This window comes from Anas platyrhynchos, chromosome 2 (assembly GCF_047663525.1).
Source record: "Anas platyrhynchos isolate ZD024472 breed Pekin duck chromosome 2, IASCAAS_PekinDuck_T2T, whole genome shotgun sequence".
Classification (NCBI taxonomy): domain Eukaryota; kingdom Metazoa; phylum Chordata; class Aves; order Anseriformes; family Anatidae; genus Anas; species Anas platyrhynchos.
Genome location: NC_092588.1, coordinates 56,795,021 through 56,818,536, shown reverse-complemented (window position 1 = coordinate 56,818,536; position 23,516 = coordinate 56,795,021). Strand labels below are relative to the sequence as shown.

General features: G+C 35.2%; 1 long non-coding RNA gene across 3 annotated transcripts in view; it reads right to left on the bottom strand.

Annotated features, from left to right (window-relative positions):
• LOC119716122 (uncharacterized) overlaps positions 1–23,516 on the bottom strand; it is a 34,481-nt gene that overhangs the window by 5,378 nt on the left and 5,587 nt on the right. The window contains exons 2-3 of one of the 3 annotated variants that reach the window (XR_005263845.2): positions 12,250–12,374; positions 6,118–6,262 (exon numbers count right to left, since the gene is read on the bottom strand). This is a non-coding gene — a long non-coding RNA (uncharacterized lncRNA). Of the gene's footprint in view, positions 1–1,922; positions 6,263–7,842; positions 7,972–12,249; positions 12,375–23,516 lie in introns of those variants that run through there. The other 2 variants (XR_005263844.2, XR_005263846.2) reach the window with 2 other exon arrangements.

Here is a 23,516-nt window from a genome sequence, read left to right as displayed (position 1 = left end):
CATATTCAGTTTTGCAGCTGAAGATTTCTGTCACAAGTCTCCTTATAATCAATCTGATCTACTTACTTTTTATTTCCAACAGTTCATAAATGTTTTCTGAAGAGCTTAGAGTCTTCTAGACAGGGACGCAGTAGTTTATGAGACAAGAAAGAATAGCTGGGAATTATTGGGGGAGGACACCTTAAGAAAGTTCTGTCACTGAAGTACTGGCAAAGTAAAAACCGTAGCCAAAAAGTTTCTTTGTTTGTTTGTTAGTTAGTTTGTTTTTTCCACTAGTACAACTGTTGATTATATAGGATATGTTAATATTTTTCATTCTGGTTCCAAATTAAAACTTGTTATAAATATGAAAGTATTATGAGTCTTATTCATCATTCTAATGCCTTAAAAAATATATCATCACTGTTCTGTTTGTCTCCTTATCTTATATAAACAAGTTCTTTTGAACTTTCAGTGTCCTTGTGCTGTCTTGAAAATAAAGCTTTAGGAGTTTTTATCGTAAAAAAAATATATAAAAAAAATCTAAAAGCAGTTTATGAGATTTTTTTAAGTTACTTTGCTAGCTTCAAGCATAATTAGCAAGTAATCTACGTGAACACATACTTATTTTGCTCAAAAAGTCATTAATAATGCAGACCCATATTCTGCAAGGTTATGCATAGGACTTGCAAAATGTGGTATCATGGGTTTTATTTAACAAATGAAAATAGAGAGAAGGGTCACAGTTCAAATCCAGTTAGACAAATATTAATATGATCAGCATTTGTTTTAATGTAATTTTTTCTCACTGAAGGGACAAGTAGAAAGGACAGTGTAAACAAGAACAGGATAAAGCTGAAGAATAAAATAGGCAGTGTAACATTTCAAAAGAAAAGTACACGTGAGAGAAGTACACGAGAGAAGGGAAGCATTGAAAATGAAGTTGGAGAACATAAAAAAAAAAAAAAAAAGATGTGAGAAGGAGAAAAGGAAACAGGAAAGGGAAAAGGAATGGTAACAAAGGAGAAAGTGTCTAAAATAAAGATGGAATAGTTGAAAAAGGGTGGAAGGGGTGAAAGAAACATTGGTAAATATAAGAATTATCAAAGAAATATCAAGAAAAGGAGATGTATGAAATCATGTCATTTTTTTCCATTCAAAATTTTATGCAATTACAAAATTCTCATTGTTGTTTTTCAACTGTTTCCATTTCCCAGGAGTATTTATCAGTTCTGCCATGGTTCATCTAATTGATCATGTTAGTCACTGAGAGTGTTAGAAGGTATTATATAATGTTATCTTCCCATTCCTAATAAAATAAAATAAAATAAAATAAAATAAAATAAAATAAAATAAAATAAAATAAAATAAAATAAAATAAAATAAAATACTAAATCTATCCTTTATCACAGGCAATAAAATAGGAGATATAAGGCTGCTCCATGCAGGAGACAGTTCAAGATATATATTTCAAATTCACAATTCCACATTTCAGAGCTGATCTTTGGCTGGAATTTTTGTTAGCTCTTCTATTAGAGAATAGAAATAAGAGTGCAATTTGAAACTTGGTACCCTGGGGCTGGCATAGAAGAGATGGATTTGATTTATCATTTTCTACTGTTAGCATAGTTTACCTTTGAATAAATAGAATTTTTTCAAATTTCAAAAATTCAATTAAATAAATTGAATACAAGAGGGAAAGGAATCTGAGATGTAAAGATTAGAGTATTACCAGTATTATATCAATCTGCTTTGGCAGGGGGCTTGGACTCGATGATCTTTCAAGGTCCCTTCCAACCCCTTCAATTCCATGATACTGTGATTCTGTGCTCTCTGAGTAGCTGCATATCTAATTTTTTGAGTATTTCAAAGCTTTGTTTAGAAAAATGAAGGACAATGACCTCTATTTAAATATCTATTTATATTTTAGTACTGTTTACAAAATCTTTAGTGTTTACAAAGTGAGAATACTGATGCAAGATTTTTTTTTTGGTGGCTTCTTTTTATGTATATTTGTAGGATGAATGATAATTTTTACATATTAGGAGTAAATAGGTAAAAACAAACAAACGAACAATCAAATGAAAACAGTAAGACCCTGAGAAAAAGATCAATGAAGTCAAGAGTTCCCTGTAGACATCTTTTCTTTGACCAAGTGTACTATCTGAACAAGTAGTGAACACTGACAGCTCTATACAGAGTAACTGGTGCACTGGCTGTATTATATAGCAAGTTCCCTCAAAGACTGGCAGAGATGATTATTTGATCCACCTAGGTAAGCTGAACAGAATGTTATGCACTCATTCCATATTCCATGAGACATCATACTGATATGTAATTTGTTTTTCACATGTTCCTCTTTGACAACAGAAATTCAGAAAGGACATTTTTGGCTCTACAAAATTGCTCTAGTGAGTTGCACTTGTACTAATTGGAGATGCTTAATTAGTGCTGAGAATGTGGAAACAAGAATCACTATTGTTACAGAAGCTATATTTGGAGTCGACATTATACATATTTTATTAACCATTTAGAGCCTTGCAAAACTGTTTATCAATATTACCAATTATTGACAAAATTGGTTGTGATCATCAGGTAAGAGCATCCAATGTGTTGATTTGGAAATCCTTTTTGAATAAATACCATCCATTATCCAAAGAAACAGCACTTGAATAAAATGAAACCAAGGTTATTATTTCCAAATATATTCAACTTTGCAGATTATATTCTGTTGCATTTTGGAGACTAGGTGAAAAGGAAACATTTGACTATCTCAAGGATTTATTAGTGAATTACTACTAGATTATGATAGATTTGATTATAGAGGAGGCTGATAAAAGCTGTGACTTTTGAAGTTTTAGGTCTCTACTCAAAATGAGATAGGAAGAGGCTTTAAATCAGTTACAGAAGTGTGGCATTGTTGCAGAAAAAATAAAATATGGAAACAGGGAATGGAAAAAGCACTGATTAGCTAGGATCATGTTAAGATGTTAAGAAATATGTATGTATATATATATAGATGAGATGATGCTTTATCTAAAGAAGAAATGAAGCTGACAATTTGAAAAGTCCCTTCCAGTCTTATGTTCTTGTTTTGTCAACAGCTTCATACTGGGCTCTCCTACTATTTATTTCATTACTAAACGATTGTTATCATCATTAACTCTGAAAGATCATTTTCCTACATTTCTTGCATCTATTTTATAAGCAAAACTAGTATGTTATTTAAGTATAGTCCATCACCATAATTCTGTCTGCTTTTGAAGGTATGTTTTAAATTAAAACTCCCTTTTCTTAAATCCTGCATTGTCAAATATGAACCGTCTCTGTTAATCCCATCTTTCAAATTTTGTTACATGTCATTCTCCTTTTACAAAGAGGTTCAGACTTCCCAATAATATGGTAAATATGAATGTTAAAACCAATTTCATTTAAAATAACTTAATTTTCTGTCTTCACTTTCATGATGTTGGGAGTATATTTCAAATCTCACTGAGGAAATCAGCATTTGTCTATTTCATGACATTTTAAAAATTATAATTGTTCTTCTTGCTAATTCATTTTCTGAAAACCTTGCTATGTATGTACAGTCTTAAAAATCATAGGCATTTTTATGCATTATTTCATTTAAGCATTCATATGGGGATTATTGAATGTAGTGCAACACATCAGTTTGTGTCTATTGCAAGTTCTAGCAATGTGTCTGGAATGAGTTAAATAAATCTATTATACTGGGTGGAACATTCAGAAATTGTATGCTTCAAATTTTATTTTACACTGCAAATTAAACTCAGCAGTTAATATTTTTGTAGTAGATAATTTCTGAATGCAAATTCAGGAACAACAACTGTTGTTCCTTATTAGTGTCACTTTAAAATACAGAGAATGAGTCCACTAAATATTGCCTATTCCCAATCAAAAGTCAATCTTACTCTATTTTTATTTTTTAATTCTTGACCCACACCTGTAATTCCATTATTCTCCTTACATTAAATGTCCCTCTTATCTAATATCACTCACATAAAATTCCCTAAGACTTTCCTTCTAATTTAAATATGCTAGTAGTCAGTAATAGCATTTAAGGAATAAACTTTATGATTTCTATAACATGAATTGTTAACTACGCATATTCATTCACTCCCTGTGAGATTTGTTTTGTAGAGACATAGGTGGTTGAAATTTATAAGAGAAATATTTAAAAGAGAAATATTTAAAAGAGAAATAAATACCTTCCTACAGACTGTTCTTCTATAACAGGCGAAAAAGAACATCTTAAATGGTTAGTACTGAAGGTTATCAGATCAATATCACTATATTCAAACACTCCAGAGGACTGCAGGCAGGGGGGTCTTCTCCTGCACGGGTAGAATACATCAGGAAGTCCCATTTGTTCACACAGCTAAAGCAGACATTTACTGGACAGAAAGCAAAGAGAGAACAAAGTGATCAAAGAAACAAACTGGATAGCTAAAGGCATAAAAATACTGAGGGAAAAGGGTGGATTCTCAAGGCAGGCAGCCCAGCACAGCTCACAACATTGGCTTAAGGCAATTGACATTATCTGGACCCCAAATTAGATGACAAGGAGAGGAAAGCAATTTCCAGATTTAAAGAGAAAAAATCTTTAATTAGATGCTAATTAATCTGCAGTTCTTCTCTATGAGGGTTAAAATCATGTGTTAATGTATTTCATTGTTGATCATATTTGATGCTGCTTATGTGGCTCTAATGTTATTTTTTTTCCCTTAGACAAGGCAGCAACAAGGTTTGTTCAAGAAAAAAATATTTTTGTCTCATAAGAAAATTGTTCTGCTATCCCAATGGCTATTACTGACTACTAGCATATTTAATTTAGAAGGAAAGTCTCAGAGTCTTCTCATTAACTACTATCAACTTAAAATACTAACATATGTATATATATATATGTAATGAAGGCGTTATGTTAGCTATATTATGAAACTAGAATCTCTTTCTCGTTATGAATTTGGTGCTTTCAATCTGGAAGCCCTGATATTATTTTGGAGAGGGTGAAGCAAGCCAATTGCATTAAGAAAGGAATATTTATCTTCCTTGCTCAATCAATTTTGCTTAAGCATCAGCAAAAAATAGAATTGTTCAGTGTACAATGAATATTTGATAGGCAGTTCTACTTTTACTGAGCCCTAAGTGGAAATGAACTAGTGAGGAAGAAAATTATCAGATTTTACATATCTAAATTATATCATCTAAGTGCCCCTTTCTGCACAAGCCATTTGATTCTAGGTTCAAAAAAAGAAAGTTAATGAGCTTGAGTACTCTCTGAAACTTGTGAACATTAAGGAAAAATCTTGAGTTTATTTCCAGAATTTCACAGTCATTTGCTCCTTTCTTTCCAACACAACTACATTGGCATTAGCAACTCTTTTCTTTCCTTTTTTTTTTTTTTTTTAATGAACTAAAAGTTAATAATAAAACTTAGTTAATATGCAGAGACTGCCATATTACTGCCTAATGCTGTATTAGGATTTGAGCAAACCTCTATAGTCTCTACTGAAATAGATGAAGAATAGGAAACTTTTATTCTGTGTGTTTGAAAACATCACTCCCTGAGATGCCACAAACTGTGCTATGCTTTTCCAAAATTAAAACTGCTGGCTTTGTTAGCACAAATCTTTTTCCAAGGACATTTCTATGCTAAAATTCCTTTGCAGAAATATATAGTAAGAATCTTTATGTCAATAACCAGACACAAAACACAGGGCAGTATCATATCAAAGCAAGTGGATCATTAACCAGAAATATAGAAAACCTGATATGTTCTTTAATTATAATAATAGTATTTTTTTCTAACTGCACATAAACTCAAATGAATTCTTCACACAAACTCAAATAAATACTTACACTCTATAATGCAACCAAACAAAATGACACTAAATATAGATTTATATCAGGACAAAGTTTATCAATATTGTCTCACCACCACATAATATTATTTTAACAAATCAACTCAAATATTTGAGTTGGTGCTTTCCCTCTTCATTTCTTCTTTCTTCCTTCAGTTTAATTGTATTAAAAACACTTCCAGTATGACTTGGAAACAAGTGAGAAACAGCAGAGTATAAGCCTTTTGTCAAGACAGGGGAGGAGACAGCACAGTACCTGTACCCAGACTGCTTTCTGCACTGCTCATTGAGTAGCCACATGCCTGCTGTCTTCCTTGAGTGTTTACGGTGCCACAGCCTTTTTTTTTTTTTTTCCCAAGGAGACTTCTAGCTTTTCAGAGTAGGAACCCTCACAGATGCTCCTGTTAACAGTGAGAAAATACAGAGTAAGCGCTTGTTAGAGGGAACCTGAAATGGACAGCCCAAACATACAGGGAATGGAAAATGCATGGAATGTAAGAGTCACAGCACTAAGAGGCAGAAATATTTTGGAGGATGTGCAACTTTGCTAGGAGCCTGACTCTCCAGTTCCACATCTGTAGCTACCAGGGTTGTCATAAAACCTGACAACTGGCCTCTCTACTGCAGGGTACCCAACAACTGAGACTATGAGACCACTTAGAATAGCTTAGTGATAGAAGGAAAAAATAACATCTATCCAATGGCTACTGAAATGAATGCTCCATCACACAGTTGTCCTAGCCCATCAGTTCCATATTTCTTCTCTACCCTATAGAAAGGGTTGCAACATATTATTCATCCTCTGTTTTGAAGATGATGGGATGAAAACTTAAATGAAATCTGAGAAATTATTTCATTCTTCTTTCAACATTTGTAAAATACTAAAGGATATGATTTTACTGTTAACAGGAGACTTGTCTGTAAATAATCAATGTCATGAGGTAAGAGTGACTTTCTTCATATAAATAAATCATTCTCAAAATAGATAATAGATAATGTAATTACATCTCTGCATTCTGCAAAAGAAGGTAAACAATCGTGGGTAGATCATTGCAGAATCAACAGGAACATGTAGGAATTATATATGCTACAACATATATGCATATATATGTATAATATGTATAATAATATATGTGTAATGTATAATAACATAATAATGTATAATAATATATATGTAACATATGTAGCATATATATATGCTACAACAATATATGCTACATATAATATACTACTAGAAATGGTGGTGCAAGATAATATTACCCTCTAGAAGGAAGTTACTTCTGCTCAGCTGAGATGTTTTAATTAAATATGTTCTTATTAGTGTTTCAAATATATTTCACATCTTAAAATGTTAATACAGTTGAAGGCTATCGAAGAATTTTTGAGAATTTTAGTGATTGTGTTCTCTGCTGTCAACCATTAATATATTTTAATGGTTTATGTAAAAATATGTTTACTTTGCAATAAAGTAGTAACATGTATGCTACCAATTTTTTTTTTTTTCAAAACCAAATCACTAGGTATAATAATAATGGAAATGGTAACAATAGTTTAGACTGATTTTGTTGTTGTTGTTGTTTCCCATTGATATTATTCATGTGATCAAACTTAAATTTTACAAACAATCTGTTTTAAAAACACTATATATATATAAACTATGAGATGGAAAAGATGGAAGTAAAAATATGGATTTTCTTTTTAGTGTCAAACTTTCAATTTCAGACTTTTTTTTTCCAAATAAACTAATGAAATTAATGTAAAATTAGTGTAACAAAAAGATTTTAAATAATGTTGAAAACATCAGAATGTTGGTTTTGTTTTTGTTTTTTTTTTTTTCTTTTTTTTTTTTAATTTAGAACTATTGAATTTGAATGGGAATTATTTAAATTATTATTTTCTATTACGACTCCACGCAGCAATACAAAATAATCATCAAAACTATAAACAAATTGAAGGAGTAAAAAAAAAAAAAAAAAAAAGACCTCTGAAGACCTGTGTGCACTCTGATAAACTTTTTTCAACTTTCTTTCATAAAACAATAGAATGGTAGCTTATTTAGTGTTTCCACATCTTACTGAACACTCAAACATGTTGGCATAGGACACAGAACCTGAAAAAAAAACACACATGTATGATGTTATAGGAAGAACAAAGTATATCAGAAATACATTAAAGTCACAGTTTCCATTTGCTTATAGCTCTGACCTTATATATAATATTATTATTAGATATATATTTCTATATAATGTATATATATATGATTTTATATATAATATATAAATATTTCATTTATCTTAGGAATTAAAAAGATGTGAGAGAACACTTCCAACAATAATTATTCATTCCATCCACCAAAATTTCTTACTGGTTCCACACCATGGTTGAGTCTGGCTGGGTGAGGAAAGTGCAGAAATGAAAAGCCCAAAATATTTTTAATGTTATGTAACTTGATTCACCGACGTCCCACTTTAGCTATAAAGAAGCTACCATGCTTCAGAGTAAATGAAAACAAGAAACAGAAACAAGGGGAGAGAAATCTGGGCATGAAGTAAATTCCTAAATATTGTTTTAAAGGCAAACAGGTGAAGTCTCTAAACACTCTAAAGAAATTCCATGCAGACATGATAACTGCTCTCCTTTTCTGTGAGTAACTCTAGAAATGTACTCATTTTTAAAGTGTGGTATTGTTTTCTTCCTTGAAGAAACTGTAATATTCTTTCTTGATGGCATCTTAATATTGTTTAGATAGAAAATAACTCATATAAAATAAAAAAAAATTCTTTCTTATTTCTTGTAGGGAAAGAATGCTGGTTGTCCTTTAATATCTTTTCTAGGTGTTGAAAGCTATGGATGTACAGTTGGTAACACAGGCAACACTTTTAATGTAAATAAATATCCAAAAAATATTTAATGGCTTTATATAGGTCTTCACCTTTCACAAATGGAAACAGCTTCATTGTTTATGAACACCATGGTTTTTAAACATTATTTGGAACCAGAAATTTATTATAAATATATACAAATATATAAACATATATATGCATATATGTAAAAATATATAACTCTGAACATTTCAATGACACTTTTCCTTGAGCAAAACACCAGTAGTCATTTAGATGACATTTGATATGTAGGTGAGTTTTGGCAGATTGAGATAATTTATTATCATAATAATGCCAATAATTATTATTGGCAAATTGGGATAGCATAGAATTTAGAACCTTCTTTAAAGAAGATTTAACCTTTGAACCAAGGCAACAACCCCCCTTTCCCTTACAGAACTAATGCTCTGTGCATGCAAACCTAAAGTATCATTCTGTTTTGACTGGTATCATTATAATGCTGAAATGCAGTCCTCTGATGCATGGTCCACTTGTATTCTGCTCTGGTGAGGCCTCATCTTGAGTACAGTGTTCAGTTTTAGGCTCCTTACTACAAAAAGGTAATTGAGGCCCTGGAACATGTCCAGAGAAGGGCAACAAAACTGGTGAAGGGTCTGGTACCCAAGTCCTATGAGGAACAGCTGAGGGAACTGGGGTTGTTTAGTCTGGAGAAGAGAAGGCTCAGGGGAAACCTTATTGTTCTCTAAAACTGCCTGAAATCAAGTGGCAGGGAGCTGGGGGTCAGCCTCTTCTCACAGATAACCAGAGATAGTACTAGAAGGAATGGCCTCAAGTTTCACTAGGGGAGGTTCCATTTGGAAATTACGACACATTTCTTCTCAGACAGAGTAGTCAGGCATTGGAATGGGTTGCCCAGGAAGTAGTGGAGTCACTGTCCCTGGGGGTGTTCCAAAGTTACCCAAGAACTGACACAAAGTTACTTTCATCAAGCTATAGGTTTTATTATTATTGGGATTGGTGCTTAGGGACACCATTTAGTGGGTGATATTGGTAGTAAGGGGATGGTTGGACCAGATGATCTTGGAGGTCTTTTTCAAACTTAATTATTCTATGATTCTATGACACCTATATGGGTGTAGGGAATGGAACATGAATGGCTATAGGGCCATAGAAGAATAAAAGACTTGAAGATGAATGCCATTAGTAAAAGTATCTGAGATGTTATTTGAAATATCTAGATTACCTTAGCCTATTTTGACATAATTTTTAAAACACAGTTTTAAAAATTTTCCTTCACTCCCTATTTAGTAATGAAACTTAGAAAATGTAATCATTGATTTTCTTCAACATCCCACTTTAGGAGAATCTTGTAGCAATTAGTAAATTTACATAAGAGTCTGTTTTGATTTTGTAATCCCATTACAGGAGACATTCCTTTTTATATTCTCTTATCTTTCATATTTCTTCATGCATAGCACAGTGTCATACTGTGCACTGAAAGATAATAGGTAAACTATAATTATATTTCAGAATTTAATTTTTGGCAACAAATGCTTCTTAAAGCTACATTTTGTCATGCTGTTAAATATATCTGAATAAAGTCCTTGGAAAACACTCGTGAGAGAAACTGATTAAAAACATAATTTTCCAAACACTGGAATCAAAATTAAAAAGGAAAACTGGTACACAGCATGTTTATTTTTATAGCATTCCTAAGCATAAAACAAATATGTCACATGTAGCTTCTGTCATAATCTTTCTGTATCTCTGAGCAGGATGTATTGTAAACAATGAACATAACAAGCAGATATTAGAAACAGTATCTGCATTTTATTGAATAATATTCAGCAACTGCTGCAGGCTACATGACTGGTAATTTTATGTCTATCACATTAAAAATAAAGCAATGTGGTCACTGTAAAAAGTGAGTAGTATTAGCTACTAAGTTTTATCCCATTTATTCATGCTATTACCTGAATTTTGAAATATTGAATATTGAAAATTGCCATAACTATGATAATTGCCTGGCATCTGTTAGCAAATGTTGACTTTACTAATAGTAACTATTAAAACAAACAAACAAACAGACGTCTGTTGTCCTCCTTGATTAATAATGCTATCAGTACAAAGTGAATGCAACGCAAATGGAAAACGCTACTAAAACTGAAAGTTAGTGGTTTATGTTTACCTTTCAGTTATTTGCAATAGTACAACACAAATGGCGCATGATAACATATAAAGATGAACTAAACTTACTTAGCCATATTTTAATTCTCTCTAAACTCTGTGTGACCAACCTTCCCTTCCCAGTCTGTATGAACTGCATGCTAAAACTTTCCCTCTACCAAAAGCTGTAGTACCTTAACAGAAGGGACAGTTTTAGAAGTATCTGGGAAATAAATGAACCTCCTCCTTCTTTACTGACACATTGGTAAGGAACCTGGGCTGGGCACAAAACTGGATTTTTAACTGAGCCCAACAATATTAGTTCCAGCAGTTCTTTCTAACTAACTTAAGTTAAGGATATGTAAGGATATGTAAGGATGAGTAAGTAAGTAAGCCTGTAAGTAAGGATATGGGCTGCACAACCTCCCTGCTGTTTATCCACATATGCCTCTAGCAGCACAGGTAGGCCATATCATTCCTTCTTCACAATCTTTGTTACCCAAGAATTGACACAAAGTTACTTTCATCAAGCTATAGGTTTTATTATTATTGTCATTATTCTTATGTGTGTTTTGTTCTGTGTTTCTAATTCAGCTAATTTTAAATGCTATGCTATACTCACTCTCCTGAAAGTTACATGCACAGAACCAAACAAGAAACAAATCTTCTAATCTTCAATCTAATATGTTGTGTAGAGTTAGTTGATTCAAAAAGGAAGTGCAAACAAACAACAATTCCCAGTACTGTTTTATTTGCATGTTAGGAGTCTGAGAATAAGAGATATTTATGATAGAATCTTAAAATAACTTAAGTTGGAAAGGACCTCCAGAAGCTATCTGGTCTGGTCACCTGATTAAACAGGTCTAATCCAAACAGGTTATTCAGATTTGTGTCCAGGTCAGACCTGAAGAATTCCAGAGTTGAAGACACACCCTGTCTAGGCCCCTGTGACAATATTTGATCACGTTCATGTAAGTAAGTAAGTAAATAAATAAATAAATATTAGTGCAATTGAAATTTTCCATGTTTCAATTTGTACCCACTGCTTTTTATCCTATGGTTTGACATTCCAATAAGAGTCTGTTCTGATCCTGTCTGTATACATGGATGCTGACAGTAATAAAGACTACCCAGAGCAGTCTCTCTTCCAGGCCAAACTTCTACAGCTCTCTCAGACTCTACTTGCAAGACATATACTTGTCTTGGTATCCCTCAGCTGAGCTCACTCAGCTGAAGAAGCTGTGTCTTGTGTTGTTTTCTTGCTTGTGGTGGGGAGCCCAAAACTGGAGGGATCTCTAGAGATAACATTCTCAAATGAAATATGATATGCATTAATTTAATAAATCAAATTTATGGAACTAAAAATAATCTTGAAATACCTTCAGTTTGGATTTGAAAAGCATAATGTTTCCAGTATTGTAGATGTCAAAGCAATTTCATTTGCTTATTCAGTTTCAATTTTGGCACAGTTAGCAGACTGGAGTCTTGTATGTTTAGAACTCAACTATAGTAAAAGGAACAAACAACTTGTTAAGCAAAGAGAATTCAAGGGTAAACAAGGTTTTATAAGGCAAGAAATGTTTTAAAATTATTACCAAACCTGCACGGATAACAACAGAGTGAGCTAAAAAGCTAGAAAATCAAAATTAATTGAGTGTGTAGAAAATAAATTGTTCTTAATGGCACTATGAGACCATTAAGTATTTATAATAAAAGATGGTCCTGATCTAGTGATATGACTATATGTTGTGTTTAGACATATGAAAAGATATATTTATATCTTTTTATCTATTTTTTATTTCTATTTTTATCTATTTATATGGCTAAAGATTAATATGTTGTTTCATTGTGATCCATCAAAGCAATTTAAGTCATAAAAGAGATAGCAGGAAACTAACTAGGCAAATATATCAATTAGTGTTAAAACTATTATATGCTACTGTTCCTTATCCTAGCAGGTATTTTTTTTTCCTTTTTTTTTTTTTTTTTTCTTTTTTGTCCTTGTCATCAGAAGGTTCCTATTCCTGTGTATAGTTAATTCATCACTAATTAGAAACTCTTTGATAGTAGTGCTAACATGAGTGGAATAATTTCATTTCATTTAGTCTTGTTCTTAATTTATCTATTCCAACTAGTACTACTGGACTTAGAATAGAAATAGAACGAACTTAGGATAACACTAGAGTTTCTATATCTTGAAAAGCTGAGTAAATCAGCATTTTTTCTGGACAGAAATGAAAACCTGGATTACCTAGTCAATCCAGAGCACCTAAAGACAGCACACAGATAACAAACGACAGAACCCCGGGACTCCTTGGTGCCTTTTGCAACATAGCATAGAAAAGCAAAAATACAAACTCTCAGTATATGCCAAGATTTAAACCATTTTGAATCACTGCTCAAGAAAAATCACCTCCACTGGTGACCTCTAGAATTGGTCAGGGAATCCTGTTGAGAAAAGATGGGACCTGAAAATGTTCATCATTTTACTGCAGATTGCAGTAAAATTGCAGTAATTTCAGTTATTTTAAATAATTATTTTCTTCAGGAGGATTGCCCAAAAATAAGGTAGTAAAAACAGGTCAGATGATTAAAATGCTTTGACATTCCAAAGAAAATTAAGACAGTAAAATAAAATGCACTTTCACTAGCCATACTGAATTTAAACAAATGAACAACTAAAACAACAACAAAACCAACACATTTGCATTATTTCCATAATACAAGTAGCATGAAATAGCTTAACTAAGCTAAACATTCTGTTACCTACCAAACATGTCATTCAAATTTTATGTTGAAATAGTAATACCATGTCAAGTAGTAATGAAATGGAAACTTTTCTTTTTGAGTTTAAGAAAAGTAACAATTAAATTGAATACAATTGAACTGTGGGAGCAAAGGGAAGAATAAACTGTGGATGTTGAACAAAGTGAAAGATAATACTATAGATCTGGCAAAGAACAGGTCCATGGAACTCAAGATTATGGGAGGTTTTTGACCTTACCTAACCTAGCATTGGTTTGGAATGATATATTAATTGTAATTTCTCAGAAAAACAAAACAAACCTGCAACATGAGGAGAGTTCAGAAAGAGACACAGCAAAAAATAAGTCTATCCCCACCCCCCCAAAAAAAAAAAAAAAAAAAGTTTATATATGTATGTAAGTAGAGATCCTTAGAGAAGGAAAACATTACACCTCCTCTATTGTTCTCTGTGTGATATCTCAGAGTAAGATTAGAACTGTAAGAAAAAATCTTGTTGGTGCACAGAAAAATTCAAATCAGCAGTTCAGGTGAAACTATAAGGTTTGTCCATTTTGGGCTTAAATTCTAAAGTTAGCACTGTAGATAACATGCAGGTACCTCCAAAATAGTTTTACTTTCGTCAGTGATTACAAAACAGTTAAACAAAGGATGGCCCATAATGGAAGGTTCTGTAGAGAAAAATCTGTGAAAACAGAAAAAGGTCTGATTTATAAAGGTCATTTAGATTTAAATGCTTTAAATAAATAGATTAGCATAAATTGATTAGTTAGCCAAGTTATGTACACTATGTTGAAGATATATAAGCATTGTACTTGTTCCTAAATGGTCTCCATAAGTAATGCAGAAAATATTTTTCTCTGGGTCAGTTAACTAATGAAATATGTTTCCATTCTTGGGTACCAAATAATTTTGATTTGGCTGTTATATGAATTTTGGGTCTGTATGTGCATAAGTGCATACGTCTGCTTCTATGTGGTGGTTTTATATTTATATAATCTATAAATATATATAATTTATATATATATATATATATCTTTATATAATACATTCTTCTCCAATTATCACTATCTTGGTCTGCTGATGTTTTCTAACAGATAACAAAACAAAAGTCTATAAATTAATGAGAACATCTTTAGCAATTCATTTTTATGACTCTTTCAATTAGAATGATTCCTCTGGATAGCTGGGAATATCCAACTTCTTACACGTATTGGATTTTTTTATATATATATCACTCACTAATAATATGATAATATAATATAAAAGGATGAGATGTTTCAAAAAATTATACATAAGAATTAAGAATGATTTCTGGGTACCTCAAAATATTCTACAGAAAAGGAGCAGCGTTCCCAAGAAGTTACTCAAGAAGTTAATAAGATTGAGACCAAAAAACTGAATACTGTAGCAAAGTTTTCCAAATGCAAGAACATATTTAGCAGAAAATCTTAAAGCAATACATTGTCTGTGTATCCAGTTTTCATTTTATGTTTCCTATGCCATTTACTTTGACCTTGTAACTAGTAATAATACATGTAAATGCCACAGTCTACTTTGACTGCATCATATTTAGGGATATAATTGCTGAGAGCACTTCTCAGAATCATGTTACTAGTCCATCATATAGTCCATACTGTTATGACTGTTATGTTATTAGAGATGAGAATTAAATCAGATGCTTGAGCACAGTTAAACCTTTGTCTCATGACAACACAAGCTGAAGATATTGTACTACAGTGTTGAAACCTTGTATGTGCATAGAGCTTCATGGTGAGTGGACACAGCATGTAGGAGACAATAATGTGACATTGTGCAAGAATATAAACGCTTTTACATCAGTGATGATGCTTTTAAAGTTTACTAGTTACATTTCTGCATAATATTCCTCTGTTTTTTTTTTAATCATATATTATTAGTGTGCCTCTTTCTGATGATATGTTACAGTGATAAATCATCAGTGTGCTGAAGCTCTGATGAGCTGTTGCTTCAGCATGCCATTGGAGCTGTCATGTAAATGATGTATTAGTAAGGCATAATGATGGTATGTTATGCAAAAGATGTCACTGCCCAGAAAACCAAAGGTTTAAGAACGGATTCAATATAATTACGAAATAAAAAGTCAGTCAGCATACAGATTACTAGGGGCTGGTTTCCCCGCTACACTATAACATCTTATTTTTCCAAACTATTCCTAGCATTATGCATTTACAACCCTATTTTTCAGGAAAGAAGCTGGGATAAAACAATTAAAATTAAAACACCTGCTTACTTTATAACTTTTACCAAGTAAGAGTGTGTTTTTTTTTGTTTGTTTGTTTCTTTGTTTGTTTGTTTTTGTTTTTTAAGTTCAGTATACAAACAGGGCAAAAGAGAAAATATAAAAGTACATACATTTATTCTGTGACGTAAGTAAATGAAGGAGTAAAATGTTGCTTTTATAAATACGAATTTTATGTATGTATTTAACATTGTCCATGAGCAACCATGAAATCTGTAACTATGACTTTAAAGTTAGGTTCATAATCTAGGTAATAAGAAATTTTATTTTAAATGATCACATTTCCAGCCCAGTTTTTTATTTTAATATAGATGGAATAAAAGAAAACATTGTAAATAACAGCAAAACAAATCAGTTGTCTGATAAAAATAAGTATTTTGCTGAATATTAATTTGTGATTACAGATTGAATGCCAAAGAATTTTCCAGTTTTAAACTTTTTATTTGTTTGTTTATTTTTACATTTCAAAGAATATTTGGATACCAGATTACTTTGAATCCTAAAGACTTTGAAATACATTGCAATAAACCTTACTACAAGAATCATACCTCTGTAGCAGTAACACTAGTTTCCAAAATCATTAATCTTGAAAATTAGGCATAATTTCAAACAGTTTTAGCTCATAGAATCATAGAATCATAGAATCATAGAATATCCCGAGTTGGAAGGGACCCACAAGGATCATTGAGTCCAACTCCTGGCACCACACAGGTCTACCCAAAATTTCAGACCATGGGACTAAGTGCACAGTCCAAACGCTTCTTAAACTCCAACAGGCTTGGTGCAGTGACCGCTTCACTGGGGAGCCCGTTCCAGTATGCCACAACCCTCTCAGTGAAAAACCTCTTCCTGATGTCTAGCCTAAACCTCCCCTGCCTCAGCTTGACACCATTCCCGCGGGTCCTATCACTGGTGACTAAAGAGAATACATAGGTGCCTGCCCCTCCACTCCACCTCATGAGGAAGCTGTAGACCACAATGAGGTCTCCCCTCAGCCTCCTCTTTTCCAGGCTGAACAGGCCAGGTGACCTCAGCCGCACCTCTTACGTCTTCCCCTCTAGGCCCTTCACCATCTTTGTAGCCCTTCTCTGGACACTCTCCAACAGTTTTTCATCCTTTTTGTACTGCGGTGCCCAAAACTGCACACAGTACTCGAGGTGAGGCTGCTCCAGTGCAGAGTGAGACAATCACTTCTCTTGACCAACTAGCAATGCTGTGCTTGATGCACCCCAGGACACGGTTGGCCCTCCTGGCTGCCAGGACACACTGCTGGTTCATATTCAACTTGCTGTCAACCACAAACCCCAGATCCCTCTCCATGGGGTTACTCTCCAGCATCTTATCACTCAGTCTGTACGTATACAGAGGTACAGACTGAGTGATGACAGACTGGGTTGCCCTGTCCCAGGTGCAGGACCCAGCACTTGCTCCTGTTAAACTTCTTGCGGTTTGTGATCGCCCAGCTCTCCAGTCTGTCCAGATCTCTCTGCAAGGCATTTCCACCCTCAACAGAGTCCACAGCTACTTCAAGCTTAGTATCATCAACAAATTTGCTCAAAACACCTTTTAGTCCTACATCCAAACTATTTATAAAAACAGTGAAGAGGACTGGCCCTAAAATGGAGCCTTGGGGGACCCCACTGGTGACCATCCACCAGCCTGATGTGGCCCCATTTACCACAACCTTTTGAGCCCTGCCCATCAACCAATTGCTCACCCATTGTGTGATATTTTTGTTTAGCTGTATGCTGGATATTTTGTCCCACAGAATCATATGGGAAACCATGTAAAAAACTACTGAAATCCAAAAAGATCACATCAGCTGGTTTCCCTTGATCAACTAGATGGGTGATCTTATCATAAAAGGAAATCAAATTTGTTAATCAGGACCTATCCCTCATGAACCCATGTTGGCTGAGATCAGTGACTGCATTGTCCCCCAGGTGTGCTTCAATAACTTGAAGGATCACCTTCTCCATAATTTTACCCATCACTGATGTGAGACTGACAGGCCAGGGACTGAAATTGCCAGGGTCTTCTTTCTTGCCCTTGAACATTGGTACAGTATTTGCCAGCTTCCAGTCTACTGGGACCTCTCCAGATTTCCAAGACCATTGAAAAATAATTTAGAGAGGTCCCACAATGACATCAGCCAGCTCTTTAAGCACCCTGGGATGAATCCCATCCAGACCCATGGACTTGTATGGATCCAGGTGGAGCAGCAAATCCCGCAAACATTCAGGGTCAGTTGGGCGTTTATCGTTCCCACTGTCATGGTCCTCCAGCTCAGAGCACCCTGGGTCCTGAAGCCCATCGTCAGTATTGAAGACAGAGGTGAAGAAGGCACTAAATGTCTCTGCTTTGCCTATGTCCTTGTCTGTGAGGTGACCTTCCCCATCAAGTCGTGGATCTATGTTTTCTTTGGTCCTTTTTCTGTTCACATATCTAAAAATCCCTTTCTATTGTCTCCAACAGACATGGCCAGCTTCAACTCTAATTGAGCTTTGGTCACATGAATTTTCTCCCTACAAATGCAAACAGTGTCCCTGTATTCCTTCCATGTTGCCTGAGCCTGCTTCCAGCAGCAGTAGACTTTATTTTTTCACCTAAGCTCCAGTAGTTGATCCCTGGTCAGCCAGGCCGGCCTTCTGCCCTGCCTGCTTGACTTCTGATATTTTGGAATTGCCTGATGCTGTGCTTTTAGGAGGCTGTGCGTAAAGACTGTGCTTAAAGACTGATCAGCACTGATGGATGCCAGTGCCTTCAAAAGCAGTTTCCCAGAGGACCTCGCTAACTAGTTCCCTGAGCAGCCTGAAGTCTGCTTTCCCCATATCTAGGGCTGAAGTTTTCGTGGCACTTTTACTTCTATCACCAAAAATTTTAAACTCAACCACTTCATGGTCACTATGACTAAGATGGCCGCCAATTGCCATGTCCCCCACAAGACCCTCTCAGTTCTCCAGCAATAGATCTAGGAGGGCACCTTTCCTAGTTGGCTCCCTTAGCACCTGCACCAAGAAGTCATCATCTAGGTGTTTTACGAAACTCCTGGACTTGCTCATGTCAGCAATGTGGTGATCCCAGTTGATGTATGGCAAGTTGAAGTCCCCCATAAGGAAAAGGGGAGTTGGTCTCGAGGCATCTCTTAGTTCCACAAAGAATAATTCATCGGCGTTGTCATCTTGTCCGGATGGTCTGTAATAGATTCCCACAACGACATCCCCTTTATTTGTTTGTCCCTTAATCCTTACCCAGAGGCTCTCGACTTTGCTACTGTCAACTTGAAGTTCCACACAGTCCAGCCCCTGCTTCACATACATCGCCCCGCCCCCATCTCGCCTACCCTGCCTGTCCCTCCTGAAGAGCCTGTAACCATCTCTTGTGACACACCAGTCACAGAATCACAGAATCACAGAATTTCTAGGTTGGAAGAGACCTCAAGATCATCGAGTCCAACCTCTGACCTAACACTAACAGTCCCCACTAAACCATATCCCTAAGCTCTACATCTAAACGTCTTTTAAAGACTTCCAGGGATGGTGACTCCACCACTTCCCTGGGCACCCTGTTCCAGTGTCTAACAACCCTTTCAGTAAAGAAGTTCTTCCTAACATCCAACCTAAAACTCCCCTGGCGCAACTTAAGCCCATTCCCCCTCGTCCTGTCACCAGGCACGTGGGAGAACACCAGGTTTCGCTTATGCTGATGATGTCATAACTGTGGGACTGGGCCAACAATTCTAGCTCATCCATTTTATTCCTCATACTGTGTGCATTTGTGTAGAAGCACTTCAAATGTGCCTCCATATACACAGCACCTTTTAGAGCAGACCGAAGGACCTCACTAGCAAACAGTCCCTCTGATTCTAGTATACCATCCCTTAGCTTATCATCGGTGGGCCTGTTTTTATCCCTTCCCCCCTTTGGCTCTAGTTTAAAGCCTTATCTATCAGCCCTGCTAACTCGTGAGCAAAAATCCTTTTCCCCCTCTGAGAAAGGCACATCCCATCTGGTGCCAGCAGGCCTGGTGTCGCATAGACCTTCCCATGATCAACAAACCCAAAGTTCTGCTGGTTGAACCAGTTCCAAAGCCACGTATTAATATGACAAGTCTGCTTATCAGCATCGATCCCCCCAAACACAACCTGTGCCCCTGAACCTTTAACTAGTCACCCCAAAGCCCTAAAGTCCCTTTTGATTGCTCTCAGACTTGCTACTTCATCATTACCAGCCTGAAAGAAAACAGTAGCGGGTGGGCCGTACCAGGCAAGTGGCTTTCCTAGCAATGTCTCTCACCCGAGCCCCAGGAAGGCAACAGACTTCCCTATGGATTGGGTCCAGTAGACATATTGGGCCCTCTGTCCCTTTCAGAAGGGAGTCCCCCATGACGATAACCTTTCTTTCTTAACAGAAGTTGTAGCAATGCAGGGGGTAGGTTGCCTTGCTTTAGGCACCCTCTCCAACTGGGATGGGCTTTCACCTGTGTCGTTATTTTGACTGTCATGTTCTAGAGAGTCATACCTGTTGTATAAGGGTAGATGGGAAGGTGAGGTCGGCAGGGACAGGGCTCACCTACCACCCTGAGCAGGAACCTCCCTCCATTCCCCCCCTTGGCCTAGGTGCCTACTAGGTGTACTGACTCCTACTGCCTGGCGGGATGAGGGAACTTTTGTCTTCTGTGTAGCAGGAGACACTTTTGCTGTGGCAGGCTCATGAACCTGTCTCAGAGAAGACAGAGCACATCTCCTCCAGTCAATTTCCCTCTCTAACTCCTTGATGCTCCTGAGCCTACTCGCCTTCTCCCAAAGCTCCACTACCTGGCTGAGCAGCTCTTCAAACTGGGCACACCTCCCACAGGCATACTCACTGCTGTCACATACCGACAAAAGACCCAGACACACCCTGCAGCCCAAGACCTGGACAGCTGCATGTTTCCCCGAGACCTCTGTCTGAGTAGCCACATTGGTGACTGGCTGGAAAGGCCACAAGAGATGCAGAGGCCATGTTTTTTCTGCCTGGTGGATACTGTGGCTGGGCTCTTCACGAGCAGATTACAAGTATCGATGGGAAAGACTGCTGCAAAAGAGCAGTGAGGATGCCCTCCTTTCCCACCCTGCCTGCACGAACTGCTGCGCCACACCCTCTTTGCCTGTCCTGGTCACCCAGCTCCCTAGGGGCTGCCTTTGAACGGCAGGGGAGGGGGTGCTGTTGGCTCCACCCGCACCTTGTCAGCCTCCCTCGCAAGGTCTGCCAGGTCCTGGAGGCTCCCTTAATTGCCTCAAGTGGCCTCGATGCCTGAAAAAAAGCCCTGCCCACCTTGATCCCCCACTCTGCTGCAGAACGTGTCTGCCCTAGAGCCGATAGCCTCAGCTTATTTGAAAAAGCACAATGTAGATATTTTAACTAACCCAAGTTTATGTGAGGCTATTTCAGTAGCTTTTACATGTTGGAATTCACAAAATCTTCCAAGAGTATTATAATATGAGTAAAAAGCAACAATTTTGGATTACACATAACATGAAATCTGAAGATAAGATATAGTGATAAGATTTTTCATACCAAGCCTGAAAAAGTGATGTTGCCAGAATGGTGCTTCATTATATTGTTGCAAATATGGAAAAGGTTTACATACTGGTAAGATTGTGAATACATATAGTAAAACGTATGTAAAAATAAATAGAAGATGAAGTGTTAAAAAAAGGAAAAACAAACAAACAAAAAGCTTTCCTTGAAATAACTTTGGGAAATACTTTCTTATATATATATATTTTTTTTTTCAGTAATATTTCAGTAATATTTAGTAGTAATATTTACAATATTTTCCTTAAATGAAAATAGATTTTAAGAGCTTTTTTGTTTTGGTTTGTTTGTTTGTTTGTTTTCTGGAACTTGCCAACTCCCTTTTTTTACATTCTACTAAGTCTGTTTACTTATTTTTTTCTGTTCCTCCCAAGCTCAGGCATTTATAGAAAAGACGAAAGAGTAAAGATCTATCATAAGACACCTGTGTATCCAGGTGTTGCTATAGCACCAATTTTTGTACTTTTTCAGTGGAACTAAATATAAAGAAAATGAGAAAGACAATTAAAATAAAATAAATACTCAATCCTACATGTTATAAAGTAGTTCCTGAAAAATATTTTAATTATTAAATAGATTATTTATTATCCAAAAGGTGAACTGTGCTTTCTATCAACATTAAACATTATCTGTCTGAATGCTGAATATAAATACTTTGAAAATAAGTAAGTTTGACCATTTTTAATTTTCCTGTGATAGAAATCAATATCCTATTAGAACAAAGATGTCAAACCTGAAGGATAAAATGGCTCTGCTTGACCAGGGACTAGATTACTCACTCATAAACATTATAACATAGAACTACCTTTGCAATACAAGATCTACCATAAATAAATAAATAACATATGTAAATAAAAATACAGATATCAATATTCAATATTGATTTTCTGAAATCATCCAGACCTACTGTGTTTTTTTCTAAGGATCTCTCTCCCATTTTACTCTTTTTCATGTTCAGTACATTTTACTTTTTATCTTTTTGCAAATATAACAATACAAATAAACGATAGTGTGCAGGAGAGTTTATCCCCAAAGTAAATAATTAATCTTTCCTTCATACATAAATTAGTAAACCAAAGGGAATAAGAAATATCAGGAATATAAAAATGATAACAATGAGAATAGTTTATAATTTTGAATATAGAGATGTTATCATCTGAAACAAACATTATAGATTAATAGTCTTCTACAAATTAATATAGAAGTTTCCTACTTAAAGAAAGTGGGAAGTTGAATGATTTGACAATTTTAAATTTGCTCACTCTCTCTCTCTATATATATATATATGTATATATATATTTATTTTTTTTGAGAATTTAATCTGACCAATCTGACTGAGAATTTAATCAAGACCATACTTTTGTGGGAATGATTTCAATTTTGACAATTCATTTATTGTCAGAAACATTTCAGAGGAAAAATTACAATCAATTACTTCATGAGTTCTCTTTAAAATGCTAGCATCTAATTTCCCCATAAAGATTGTGTCCATCAAAAATGTGTCTGGTTTCTCTCTTTAGCTAAAAAAGCAATATTTTTCTTCCTTTTTATTTATTTATTTATTTATTTTTTTATTTTTAATGAAAGTTTCATTAGTAGGCATGGTATCTCTAAAAGAAGATAGCTTACTTATTCTTCAAAGCTTACTGACTCCTTCCAAGATTTTCTTTGATGGTTTGCCTAAATGTCAGGAAGCAGCAAGAGCTGGTGACTCCATAAGGGAGGCAATCCAGAAACCAGGAACAATTAAATGGCTGTCAGAGCAGGAACCTCACAGATGTGCAATGTTGTCCCACAGATATTTTTTATTCACATAGATCTATTCCATGTCTCTTAGTTATTACTGGCTTTGCCAGAGAACGTATTTCAAAAACACCTTAAAGAGAAGCCGTAATTACAGCACAGTTGTGGGTGACTAGCAATAAGTCTGGGATTTGTTACTGATAGCGTGCTATCTTACTAGTCCCTGTGACAGATTTCCCAAAATTCCCTCTTCAGAAAAATCTGATGTCATTCAATTTTT